Source organism: Sceloporus occidentalis, unplaced genomic scaffold, assembly GCF_023333645.1.
Source record: "Sceloporus occidentalis isolate IW3139 unplaced genomic scaffold, rSceOcc1.0.p SCAF_22, whole genome shotgun sequence".
In the NCBI taxonomy this organism is placed as follows: Eukaryota; Metazoa; Chordata; class Lepidosauria; order Squamata; family Phrynosomatidae; genus Sceloporus; species Sceloporus occidentalis.
In genome coordinates this window covers 10,222,706-10,237,432 of record NW_028317002.1, presented here as the reverse complement: position 1 = coordinate 10,237,432, position 14,727 = coordinate 10,222,706, and the positions used below count along the sequence as shown (strand labels likewise).

At 38.3% G+C, this 14,727-nt stretch overlaps 1 pseudogene; it reads right to left on the bottom strand.

Moving 5' to 3' along the window:
• The window catches only part of LOC149301002 (uncharacterized), a 92,142-nt pseudogene extending 82,514 nt beyond the window's left edge, over window positions 1-9,628 (bottom strand).
• Window positions 9,629-14,727: the final 5,099 nt, after the last annotated feature.

The following is a 14,727-nucleotide window of genomic DNA, read 5'->3' as shown; positions in this document are numbered from 1 at the left end:
CACTTTCTTGCCTGTGTATTAAGCCTTGTTGGTGATCTGCTGGGCGCACTTGTTCTGATATTGAATCTCTGGTATTTGACCTTGGCTTGTTCTCTGATATTGTAAGAACTTTGCTTGTCCCAACTCTTGGTCTGTTTTTTAACCCTGCGTTAGGTTTGCTCTCAAGTTTTGTTTGCTGCAAGAGAAGCTGAAGTCCTGATGGTTACAGAGGCTCTGCCACAGAGGAAAGTTACTGTCCTTAGTTTATCCTTTGTTGTCTCTGAATAAGGGTGCGGCTTTGCTGTGGGCTTCTTTACAACTAATAAGTCACATCTACAGTATCTGTCCAGGTCTGGGGCAAGGACTTTTGTCACCCTAGTCAAGACCTCATTTTGACGCCTCTTGTATACCGCCCATCATAAACATGACCTGCCCCCCTGCGTTAACAGACACACGCAAACATATCCCGGCAGAAACACCGGCATACCCAGACACACACTAACCTTTACTGCCACCAATTGATAGCTTTACACATTCGCACTGGGATCTAAACCCCTGCACATAGCGTTCACCGGAGCCATCGGTGGAGCTGACTGGAGTTTAGTGCATCTACAGCAGAGCATTAAGCTGGGTGATGTGGAAAGGGGGATATGCGTTTGGGGGATTATGTAGAACATACCACATGAAAGTGTAAAGGGCTCCCACAGCTATCATGTGCATTTAAGTGCATATGATAACTGGCGTCTCCCTTTAATCAGTCCTTGGTCTCGTGTTAAAGGTTCAGGATAGCCATATGCCTATTCCATGCATGTTTAAATTCGCTCATTGTATTGGCCTCTACCATGTCTGCTGGGAGGCTGTTCCACTCATCTACCCCCAGTAAATTAAAACTTCCTTATGTTACATCTAAGCCCTCTAACTAGAGCCTTATCTACAAGTAGGTATGGGACTTGAACCTACAGATTACAGAACAGCGGTAGCACAAATCAGACAGGTATAGATTGGATCAAGCTGCACAATTATGAAATGAGGTGCTATGAAATTGCATCTGTAACACATTAAACACAAATCTGCACATTTACGCCATCGCTAGTGTCCCAATGATCCAGACTGACTTCTTTGGTTAGTAGATACTCTTATTTTATAGTCAGCTTGTACCAGTATATCCCAAACTATACATCAGAGCAGAAAATAAAGAACGCCCCAAGATTTGTAATTATGTCCAACTCAGTACTTGAAAAACCAATGGTTCCTAATATGTGGTCATGGACCCTTGAAAGATTCATTAATCCGGCCATGTTACCTAATTTTGCATGTTATAGTTGGCAGTATTGTTTGTGAGTGATAAAGGGGCCCTCATACTAACTTCCCAAAACCAAAATGCGCTTGTCATTGCTGCCACTGAACTAATCATTTCCTATCATTCTTAGTCACCCCAAAGCCAGGCTGACTTCCCTTGCTCTTGACATTTATATGCGTAATTAATAATTGTTTTTTACGGAACTGACAAAAGAAATCCTTTGGGGAGACAGTTAAATGGTCTAAGGTCATTTTCATATGTTTCTGTATATAATAGCAAACCAGGTGCACCTGACCATGAAGCAATTACAGTTCAATTATCTGTTCTCTGACAAAAAAAGAAAAATATTTACAGTCTACAACTCACAATTATCCTTCCAATCAATTGCAATATCTCATTCTTGATGACTCTATACAGAGCACATATAGATCGTAATTGTACTTTTATATTATGCGAGATTATTTGTGACATTGCTGTTATAGAAGTTATTGAAAAAAACATTACAATGGTAAGCAATATTTAGATAAAATTAAACCCTGTGTAAAGTGAATCTGTGTTCACAATCAAAAACACTAGATTCCAAATTGCACAAACTTTGTTATAATAAGTGTTTCTTCTCTGAAATACTCCTCAACACCCTTAGAGTTCATGTTTTATTGCATATAGCCAACATGTCAAATTTCTGTGAAAAGGTTTTATGAAAAGATAAAAAGCGGCAAATTAACACAAAAAAGGAATGGAAAGGAAGTAAGGGAATTAAAACAAAGAGAAAGAAAAGCAAGGAAAAACTATATATGTCTAGATTGGCATGACCAAGGGCACACTAGAGGGTGCATGGCACTTAGGAGCCCTAGGAAAATTAGGTACCCAGCAAGATCGTATGTATCTGTATGAGGTAAGAAGATGTGTGAGAGGTGAGATTAAGGAGAAGGAGATTCAAACTAAGGAAAGAGATCAGAGGAATCATCACTAAGAGGCAGGTCAGAACATCATCTTTTCCTCCCAACCCCCTGTGTAAATGTGTGTGTATGGTGTTAGACAGTGTGTGCTAGTTTATGGCATCGGAATGCATGTGATCATATGGTGGTGGCGTGAGTGTGACGGTATGGAGTAAATGTATAGTGTTAGCGTGTGTAATTGTATGTTAGCGTCCGTGTGTATGTGGTGGGTCTTAGTGTATAGTGTTAGAGTGACTATGTGGGTGTTAGTGAGTGTGTGTAGGTGTATGGTATTAGAGTAAGTGTGTGTGTATCTTAGCCTGTGTGTTAGTTAAGAAGACAGACATCAAAGAAATACTGCGCCACTAATCCTAGGCTCACCACTGTCAAGGACAATCTTTCAGCAATTTATACGAATTCTAAGTATGGTTTGCTCATGCTAATTATCATTAGTGTTCCAACAAGCTCTTTACATTACCGTAATGAAATAAAAGTACACCAAAGGTAATGTTAATGTTCTGTTCAAGTTTCCCATTATAACATGCAGCAAATGTTTCATCTGTTGAATTGTTGCAGAGTAGCAGAAACAGCACACAAATTACCGTATTTGCTCGATTATAAGACGACCCTGATTATAAGACGACCCCCCAAAATCTGAATATTAACTTAGGAAAAAAAGAAAAAGCCTGAATATAAGACGACCCTAAAGGAAAAAAGTTTTACCAGTAAATGTTAATTCATGTAAACTATTTTTTTTAATAAAAGCTATGATTGAGAAAAATATTTTTTTTGTTTTTATTTCTTGTATTTTCCAACCTGTCCCCCAGTTACGCACATCTGCCCCCAGGCTTGCCACTCCAATATGGCACTGTGGCCCATGATATGCCCTTTAACCCTCTATATGCCACTGTGCCCCATGGTATGCCTTTTGACCCCCTATGTGCCACTCTGCCTCCAGAAATGCCTTATACCCCTATATGCCACTCTGCCTCCAGAAATGCCTTATACCCCTATATCCCATTCTGGCATTTAGGGGGTTAAAATGCATATTATGGGGCAGAGTGGCATATAGGGAGGTATAAGGCATTTCAGGAGGCAGAGTGGCATTAAGGGAGTTAAAAGGCATTGTATAGAGCACTCTGCCTCCAGAAATGCCTTATACCCCTATATGCCACTCTGGCATTTAGGGGGTTAAAATGCATATTATGGGGCAGAGTGGCATATAGGTGTATAAGGCATTTCAGGAGGCAGAGTGCTCTATTAAATGCCCCCTTAACGCCACTCCAGAAATGCCCTATACCCCCATTTAACACACACACACACACACACACACACACACACCCTATACCCCCATTTAACTAACACACACACACACACACACTCTCCCCTCCCCTCCCCTCTCAGCCCTCTCTTACCGGTGCTTCCAGCCGGGGCAGCGGGTTGACGTCGCCTTCTGCTGCAGCCGGAAGGAGGTGGAGTTGGCAGCGGGGGTTTGTATCCGTCCGTCGCGTATACTTTCCCCGGCTGTCAGAGATCAGAGTTCCCCGCACCGGTGCGGGGAACTCTGATCTCTGACAGTCGGGGAAGGTTTGCGCGACGGACGCAGACAACCCCCGCTGCTAGCCACACCTCCTTCCGGCTGCAGCGGACGTTGTCTACGCGGATCGCGTAGACGTCAACCCGCTGCCCCGGCAATACAGCAGGAAGCACCGGTAAGTGTGTGTATGATGGGGGGTGTTAAATGGGGGGGTGGTGAGACAGGAGGATCCAGGTCCCCTGCAGCGGTGCGGGGGATCTGGATCTTAGTCTCCTAATCAGACTCTATTTGAGGTCTGATTAGAAGACGACCCCGATTAGAAGACGAGGGGTATTTTTCAGAGCATTTGCTCTGAAAAAAACCTCGTCTTATAATCGAGCAAATACGGTATTAAGCCCATTTATTTAGAAAGAAAATAAATTACAATGAGAGTGTTACTTTAACAGGAGCTTGAAAGTTTAGTGTCAATGATCTCAGTGTATGAATGCAAAGTAAATGATAAAAAGTAGCTGACACAGAATAAATAGTGGAAATGTCACTACAATAATTAGGAAAAGGCCGTGCATTGATTGAATTAGTGAGACTGAAGCGTAAGGAAGAGGAAAACTGATCGATAGTCCCAAAAACAGCAAGAACTAATGAGTTTGAACTGCAGCCACAATGGGCTTGTAATCTATTTGAAAGGGAAGTTTCAGTAAAGGAGACGTTAAAATCTTCAAAGAAAAGGTCAATCAAACTGTTGTTCTGTATTCACAGTGGGAATTTGAGTCTTTTTTCTTTTAGGAAAATGCTGAAGAACAAAAATACAAAAGTATAAACTTACTAAATTACAAGAAAGGGTATGTATCAGATCAGTGATCCAAATGTGGCACTTTCTTCATGATCTCCCCAGTTGCTGGATAAAACTTTTGGGTTCATGCACTATGGAGGGACCTTGCAAGTGAGTTGCAGTTCCATGTCACTGATCTCACTTTACCTTATAAATGACCAATGTCAGTGATCTTCTGCTGGAAGAATAGCTTTGGATGGCCCTGCATAACACATTTTTAAATCAATGAGATTTATTGAGTTACCTCACTTAATGAACTATGCATCATGCAGGGACAGCATAACCCTTGTAGGTAAGAAATGAGACAGCGATGCCTTTATGATGCCTTTATGATGCAGTGTATTTAAGAGATTGAAACCATAACCCTCCTGCAAATTCAGCAAACTCTCTTATATTCTACACAGTCTACAAAAGACTCTAAGCCTTAGCAGATGCTTTTCTTTCCTCCAAAGGTTTAATCACATTAAAGCAACACATAAATGTTTAAGAAGCTTTTCAATTCTATGGTAATAACCTATCAGTGCCTGCTCTTGTGTCACATGACAATTAAGTATTCCCAGACACAAGGCACAATTTTACAGGTTAAGATAATTATTTCTGGGAAGGCTCTAACAGCAGTGTTAGGAATGCTATACTTAAAATTAAGTGGAGCAGCGTCTTCAAAAATGACATCATTTGTATTTGTTGACGAAGCTAGCGCAAAACTGCTTACATAGGCGTAAACAACGATTGTGGCAGAATTGTGCTATTTTCCAGACCAAGACAATTTTATACAGAATCCCCCATTGTGTTGTATCTCTTGTGTTATGGTTGCTACTCAAGTTTCTAGTGTATGGAAAAAACCATTTTATAATATACACAGGTGCACAGTATATGCAAAGGTTCATATCCCTTGACAGAACTTCAAGATATTTGAAATTACACTTTAAGGTAGCCTGGGGAAAGCAATACTGTATTGCATTCTTCATTTTCTGCTGTGTATTATAGCAGCCAACTACACATAAACAGTTCGAGCACATATTTTAAGGCCAAGTAAAAAGCAAGCTATCTGCTGAAAATATCTAAGCTATCTTCATCAGGTACCTATCACAGAAAGAAATGTTTACAATGTTCAGCGGAGCATAAATACTGTCTATATTTTGTGTCAATATTTTTTAAAACGCTGTACCAGTTTGTGCACATTCTTTAAAAAAAGAAATTCTACTATCAGCCCATAACGCTCGTAATGACTGGAACTTTAGGGTCAGAGAAGCAAGGTACACAAAGAATAAACGGAGAGAAGAGGGAAAACAGATGTTGGAGAGTGAATAGGATTTTGGGAGGGGTGTGGAGAAAGCAAGAGTGCCAACACTTGTGAATCCATAAGGGGTCTCAACAACCAAGGTTATATCGTAGCAAAATGGGACTGGTGGCAGCATTTGCACAGCGCTCAAATGGAATGATGTGTGGATAGAATGCCCCATGACATCATCCTTTCGCCTGAGTGTTGTAGGTGATGTCACACACGTGATGTCACCCACATTCCCAGTTTCCTAAAAAGTTGTTAGCTATGGATATGTACTTATTCCTCAGCTGTGTTTTTATGAACCAGTGTAGTCTCTAAAGTTGATTCTGTTTATTGGGATAAGACAGGAAAGGCGTAAATCACATATTTCTATACTTCTATAGCATGGCTACAGCTGCCTTTAGTGGTCTTTATATACAATAGGGGTCACTCATGGGGACTTTATGGGGTCCATAAAATTACCGGTATTTATTTTTAGTTTGATTATATAATCATCAGAGACCCCAGCAGGGTATGTAAAAACCCTGGTGTGTCTGTAGAGCACAGCCTGATGTTCTATGAATCAGCAAGAAGATCTCTCTATGGATCCAAAAATGCACAATGTACTAAATAACTTTTGATTTACCTAAATGTAAAAGTTCATTCTGGAAGCTTGGGGGCAATTGTCATAGTCTTATGTCACAGCAGTGGTAGGACTGTACCCAAATATGGGAAGAAGATCAGTTTAGCAGCTGGAGAAGTATGGCAGTATGGCCAAAAGATGGAAGGGTGGTTAAGGATACTCTTTTAAGGCGTTTTCCTGGTTAAGTGTCACATTCAACCTCCTCTAATTACTCTGCCAACCATTAACATGCTACAACTTGTTAAGCATTAAAATATGAGATGTAAGAAGAAATGTACAAGAAGCATTTAAAGAAATGTACAGAAGCAAAGTCATGCTTCTTGAGTTCATATTTCTATACTTCACCAGACACATACACATTGTTCACCCACCACGACATTACCAGTGAAACTGTACGTAAGCCTGCTGTTATAAATACATAGAAGAGAAGAATTTTATTCATTTTACATTGTAATAAAATATAAGGCAAGGCTTTTCAGTAAAGGCAAAGAGTTGGTATAACACCACTCTAACCATTTTTTTACTTAGTAAACCTTTGGGATATCTTTATACACATCCCTTTTGGCACTTTTACCTATTGCGTAATAACTCCTTCTAGATTGTAAGCTTGTGTGACCAGGGCTTTCCAACAAGTCAATTTGTCATGTTACATACTACTTGTTATGTCCTGTCTACACATTGTACAGCGCTACAGAATATGATAGCACTATCTAAAAACAATTAAAAAAAAATGACACACTTTCTTGAATTCCTTTACCGCGTTTACTGTCTTTTGCGTCAGTGCTGGTATGCACAGCGCCGTATCAAACTGAGTGGGTGAAGCATTTCCCATATTCTTTGTTTGAATTGATTTTCTTACCCTCATATTAAATGTTATGAACAAAACAGGTTATAAATGTATCAATTGATTAATTAGATGTTGTGACAGGTGAGCCCCTTCTAATGCCCCTCTGCTGCAGAATAATAGCACATTATTTTTTGCCTGAATCGAAGCCTTATCAAAGTGCCACACAGTTCATGAATGAATAACTATTTTATCTAATTGAAGGATCAGACAACCATTGAAAGAAATGAACCATTTTATTAGCTCAGCATAAAAAAAGCCCCATGCAGCGAGTGGACGGCATTTAAATTCTCTTCAGCAAGATTTACTGGCATTGATGTCTTTAAAAATCGAATCTAGAGCCCGCTTCAAATAAATCAATTTCCTTTAAAAAGAATGCGAAAATGGAAGCTTGAAGTGAAGAAAAAAAAAATCACACACAGCACTAATACCACTTAGCCTTTTAAGTGCTGGGGGCGAAACACAGAAAAGTTTAATGCAGTCACAGTGATCAAACAACTCCTATAAAGTAAGGAATAAACAAGATTTATTAGAATACATTTCCATCCCATAAGGATCGGTAATTATTCTGTTATCTTAATCTCATCCAAAACAAATGCTAAAGAGTACAGTAAATATGAAGTGATGGCATCATGCTTAACTCTAGGAAAGCATAATACTACGTCCTCCGTAAAACCTGTGTCTGCAATCAGTCAGCTCCATATCCATTCACATCAGTATTCAACAGGTTTGTACGTTTCATTCTCTGACGTGGGATGTTTAATAAATGAAATAGTGTCACGGGGATCAATACCTCTGATTATTTTTAATACTCTGAATTGCTTTTGGGATGTACAGTGTAAGCATAGGAAGTTTAATGGGTGCAGATTGTGTAAGGCTTGTAAATAGTATCTAGAATGTGCAAATATAAGGTTTGATTCAATTATCTTAGCAGAAAAGAAGCATACCCACCAGTGAACTATTCAACCGTTTGATCACTAATTTACAATATGATCTCTAACTGCAAAACACTACCTAAAACGTACATACACATTTAGCAGACTTATAGCTTAATCACAGCCCAGCCTTTGCTGGTTGTACGTCTAAAACACTGACCATTTACCTATATCAAAGCAGTCCACGGTGCCTCCAATGGATTCGTTGGCACGTAGAACATTAGCCTTGTATAACTATAATGTATAGAGATTGTCATTAAAATGAAAGTCTTATCGTTCCAAACATGAAATTGACAAGATATTTGAAATTTTAGTATAATTATAATTAATCATGGGTATTACATATTGGAGGTGTAGAGTAAGTTGGAAGGTGTGGTTTTAACTGATCGAATCCATAATACATTATGAAATGCTATCCTGGGCAAATTGCTCCTTCAAGAAGAGCTGAACTGGCTGAATGCATTGTTTAATTAGCATGGTTACTTTCAATAAGTCTCGCTGGTTTCACTATGTATTATACACGGCCAGCCAAGCTCTCCTTGAAACATATCTTAATGTATAATGAAGTCTGTGAGTTGAAACGGAAACTCCCATGAAAATCTTCCTGCCAACTACTGCTTTAGTGAATAAATCCCTTTGATGTGGTGTTACCAATGAGAGTATCTATATTTCATGCCACAATTTTCTATTAGTAAAACCACACCAATGATTTAAAAAAAAAAAAAAAAATACCTATGCAAATGCTTGAAAATTTTTCTTTTTAATGCTCATCCATATTTTAAGACAAAAACACATCTGCAATACCAAAGCCATTAATCATAATACTCCTTAAGTTTACAATGTCTTGGATATTCCTAAATACGATTTTAATGTTATGATGATATTTATACATTATACACATTATAATTATGACAAGATAAACTATACAATGATCTCTCTACATGATGCATTCTGAAACTTAATTGAAAGGGTTAAATAACGTTGCATTTTCCTTAAAGATTTCAAGAGGATATTTTTGATGGTCTAGAATGTATGGGTGAAAATGATATCTAAACTCGTGCCACAATGAGTCCTATAGTTCCACACTCAAACATACATAGAAAACATTCATATAATAACCAAAAGGATGACCTACCCTTGCTCCTCCATCATCTCTTGCAGCTCCATACACTTAAGTTCCACTCGTCTCTTCCTCTCATGGTCCAAGATTTCCCGGTGGGCCTTCTTGACAAAACTGGGTTCAGTAGATCTTGCTTCCTCCTCAGGTTTATGCCAAGTACCTGAAGCGCCGGGTTGGGAGAAGCCGTTGGAGGTTTCTTGTGGCGAAGGGACTCTTGCACCATTGTTGCACACAGACATTGCAATGTTGTTTTCCAGTTTTTGAGTTCTTTACTTCTTCACTTGGCACGTTCTGCGAAAATTCAAAAACATTTGTTAAAGCTTTCTTTTATTTCTTATCATCCCTGCACTGTCGGAAGAAGAACAGTAAAAAAGGAAATAGTCTCCATGCGCTGAGCCGCTCTGTTAAATTAAAACTGACGGCTTAATGGGAGAAGAGCTGTACTAATCTGCTTTTCTGCAAGTCAGGGACCATCACTTCCAGCCAAGCAGCACAAGCACCATTATGAAAGCTTCCAATGCAGACACAGAAGTCAATTCTCATATATTAGGGATTTGAGAGACCTGGTCGTGCGCAGCACACTGTGAGAAAAGATTGCCTTAGACCCCAATGGAAAAATTGGAGCAGCTAATTGGAAAAGAAACACGGGCAGTTCTAGAGGCTATTACACGCACCATAATGTAATTACTGACACACCTTACGAGTATTGTTGATCGTAAGCTGCCATTACATGTATTTACATCTAAGTTATTATTATTTTTTTTGCAATGTGACCAGCATTCTTTCTCTGTGCTGATGATAAGCAAAACAGTAACAAAAATTAGATTACTGGGAGGAGGAAGCAGCTGGAACATAAGGGTGATAAAAAAAATGTAAAATTGGCAGAGATTTGGAGTGTGGAAATGAAAAATACACATTTATTGCACGGAGACAAGAAGGAAGCACATTACCCTGAAAGTTACCTCTCTTTTTTAACAGATATCAGTGAACGTACCTTTGATCAGTATAGCTTTTTATGGAATCAGTAATAGACTCAACAATATTGTATATGGTAAAGTCATAAGACAGCAAAAATGCGTGAGATACTTCTGAGTAGCTGGGCAGAGATACAAACGCCAACTTGTCTAGAGAGGGCTTGCAAGGGGGACAGTGACTACTTAGGACAGCATTCACCTCTTGACGTTTCATACATTAAATGCTATGTTTACTTGTTTTATATGCAGTCTTTTTTGGTGGAGGTGGGTTAGGCTGGAATGCATGATGTACACTGACCAAAATGTTTTGGTATGTTTATAGTACTTGGCCTCTTGAATGGACTTTGTCCTTTAGGTGAAGAGTGTCAGCCCTTCCATGCTTGCATGAAACCAAGGAATGTACGAATGCATGCATTTTCTAGAAAGTTGGCTTGCATATGGGTAGTGGCTCTTGTTACCGAAACCTATCTCCATAAATTGGAGTGTGGCAGGGGTAGACTGGATGGAGGATAGCACTGATTTGAGTACGGCAACTTGCATAAACAGAAAGCTAATCAGAAGTAAGAACCAATGGAACAGTATGACTGCGATAAGACTGCCTCGGAACCTTTACGTTTTTATGCCACAAAACCATTGCAAGGGCTAAAATGTCCATGGGGGTAACTAGGCAATTACCAGAATCACAGTTTTGCTGGGATTAAACTATACATGGCTACATAGTTGCTTCGCTAGTTTCACCTACGGCCCTGACTCTACCAACACAAGTGCTACTGATGATGTTTTTGAAGAAATTACTGTATTTTTCTGTCTTGTGATATGTTGAGGTATTTTATACCTCGGCTGACTAGTCAAAGATGGAGGGGGCGTAACCTGAAAATCTGAATAATACCAGCAATAATAAAAACAATAAATTAAGTATCTATATGGAGGTTCATTAGATGCAGAAGAAAAATTACATACACTACAAGTATCTAGAAGTAAATTGCAGTTTAGACTTTGATTTTGCTTTTACTTTCCGGTGACAGTAAAAAGCTAAATGCTACGCCTTCAAAAATGCAATTACTGTTACCATGGAAACAGTGGCTGAGTGACCTAAACTCGGGTTATGATGTCAGATCCAATACAGGCAAAATCCCCTATGGACATGCCTAGCCGTGCTGTCTGCTTCCCTGAAATTCTTTACCTGCTGATAGTTATAAGGCTAGGAAAAGATTTATTTCTATAATATATATTCATAATGAAGACTTTTACCAGTTTGATGGATGTGAACGTTATATATATATATATATATATATATATATATATATATATATATAAAAGCTATCCATATGACCCCAAATGTATCTTACCTACAGAATTAGGGGGGAAATTACAGTACAGTAGAAAGGTTGTAGCAAGCCGAAAATATTTCAAACATGAACAGACACAATGTACTAAACCAAAGTATTCACATTTCGCATTTATTAGATTTAATTAAAATACATTAAACCCTGAGGGATGCGTTACATACATGTCAGAAGTGACAAGTGTCGACAAACCACCAAACAAAAATAAACATAAAATACATTATCAACATCATCATCACCATCATCATCATCAAGTGCTCTCATTGGGTAAAAGATTAGAGAACCCTACACTAGGAGACCCAGTGTTTAGCATTGCTCAGTATCTCTATACACCCACTATTTCAGAGTGCTTTATTGCTGCTTTGATTTACTAATGTACTTGCGTTCTGCTTATATTTTCAGTAGTTAAAGAAATATTTCTCGGAGTAGAGATGGAAGCTCCTTAAGGCTGGACTGAAAGGTTTAAGCAATAAATCATTTGAATAGCATCACCAGCAGAGTGTGACTCTCTGCAAGCTGTGTTTTACATATCAATTGCACCGCAATACCCTTCGCTGCATCTGTATATTAGATATCCCCATTAAATTAATGGCATCAAACACCGATCTTGGCATATGGCTCCACACTTACCCATGCTATGGTGACTCAATTCTTCTGAATTCAATGCATTAATAAAAATAATTGATATTTGTGTTGCAAACATTGGAACCTTTTTTCTGCTTCAGTACGTTTGTGTTTTCATTACCTTGTGATTGGATTGAAGTTTATAGATAGACTAAGGTGTCTGGTGAGGCAGTATACTACCAACAACACATAATGGCAATTTCACGGAACACTGCCGAATTTTAGAAAACTGAACAATTTGTCCCAAATACACTCCCGAGGCATTCTGGGTTCCTGAAACTATTATTCTTAGTTCTGAATATAGATGCTATAAATGATAATATTGCAATAGGAAATATGAAGACTGTATTTACTGAATTATGTATGCTGTCAGATGTATTGATAATTTAAATGATTATGCCTCTGAGGCAATTTCAGATTCTCTTTGGGAAGCTTCTTTTGCAGACCGTAATGAATGCAACACCTCAAAATCAACAGAAACAGCGGCATTTGCATTCTTTCTGAAAAGAAGTTAACTTATCCCTGCTTGAATTCATATGTGAAAGCTATAGCCTGTTTTTGATCACAATCTTATTTTATTATTATTTAGAACTGTTAAAGCATAAATTAATTATACACAGAGGAGAGAAGGGAGTAACAGGGATTTTTGCAGCGGTGGGTGGTGTGGTCGATATATATAATAGTTCTACTACCCCTTAAATTTAAGTGGAAGGGTTTCTATCACCTTTACCCACCATAACTTATGTAATGGTTTTTCTTGGCTACCCCAAGCCTCAAGTATTAAGCCAGTATCCCAACCTCATGCTGACGAGTCCCATGAAGGACGAAACAGCTGTCCATGAGTGGTGATCTGGCTATTGTACCTCTTCCCGAGTTTTGTCTAAAGGCTGTCCTGTACAGCGGGCAATTACTTTCAAGGGATCCATGTATAAAGTGGATACAGAGGCAAAAGGTGATAATTGTTGACCTTATTTGCATGCACCTACCCAGAATCCCTTGTGGTTGTGGCAGCACCATGAGATTTCTGAGGGAAAAACAAGCCTTCTGGCTTGTCTGGTGTCTGTAGATGAGTGTTTAATAATACTTCTACTACCCCTTTTATATATATATATATATTAAACATGGGCTCCTTTGAGACAGAAGGCTACTATCCAGTTAGGGTTTCATTCTATTTTTATTTTCCCGATTTGGTTCAAAATTTGATTCAGCTCTACTCAAGAGCTTAATATCAAGACTGTTGGCCACAGCGCTATATTCTAAGCTTGTGTGTTGAAAAACTGGACATATTGTATACAAAACTAACTTGGGAGAATGAAAGCAATGTTTTAGGTTAGAATCACATGACTTCAGTTTGATGAGGGATCCCTGTTTTTCCAAATGAGATATGTGAAACTGAACAGGGCAAACTGATCTTGACAATAAAAACTATTTTTTCTGCCTACATTAATTTGTGAATGTGGATGTTCGTCCCAATCAGAATTTTCATAATAAATTTATTGTATCATAAATCAACACTAGCACGAAAAGTCAAATTATCCATAACAATGGTAATAAATATGGAGATTATATTTCCTAAGAGAGATACATTTACATGAAAAACAACATATTTTCTATTGCTGTTCCAAATCCCTCCTGTTTACATTATCATCATCCATCCTAAATATTACATTGCATGTTACGTGTATTCCCTGTCGACATGATCAGCCCGATTTCTTTTACGTGTATTTTGAATTTAAAGCCAGGTGTATTTATTTTTGAATATTCACTAATAAGGAAGGGGATCAATTACAATCCCAGTAATCCATATGCCTAGAAGGCAATTTCTTCTGTAGAGATCTAGATTTGCTGAGAAATACATCTGAAATTTTATTTTAATGTATTAAATTGTCTTTTAAGATTACTGAAGAACTGTTATTGCGCAAAAAGTGGTACAATGGGGTATACAGATACCATGTAAAATCAACTAACACTTTTTGTTTTCATATATGATTTACAATATTAATAATCTGCAGAGTTACAATATAATATAACATTTCCAATGCAAATTACAGATGGGAGAATGCTCAGAAAGAATATATTAGATTCGATTGGTTTATCCAGAAAAAGACTTTCTATGTTTCTGATAGCTTTAGTTGTATCGTTATGGCATGTGAATTAAAAAAAACACCAGAATGTAGACAGACCACGCGTAAATAAGCTCTTACCCATGAATTTAGCGGGAAACTTCTATCTTTGGATGAATATACTTTCTGTATAGCGGAGTGCTTTGTTTCGTGCTTTATTCTGATGGTCAAGAAGAGTTGGAATATCCCATTTGGTCACTATGGCAAATTCTTATAGTCTAGCACATTATACACTGGCTGTTATTTACTTATTTTGGGAGAAATATCTAGA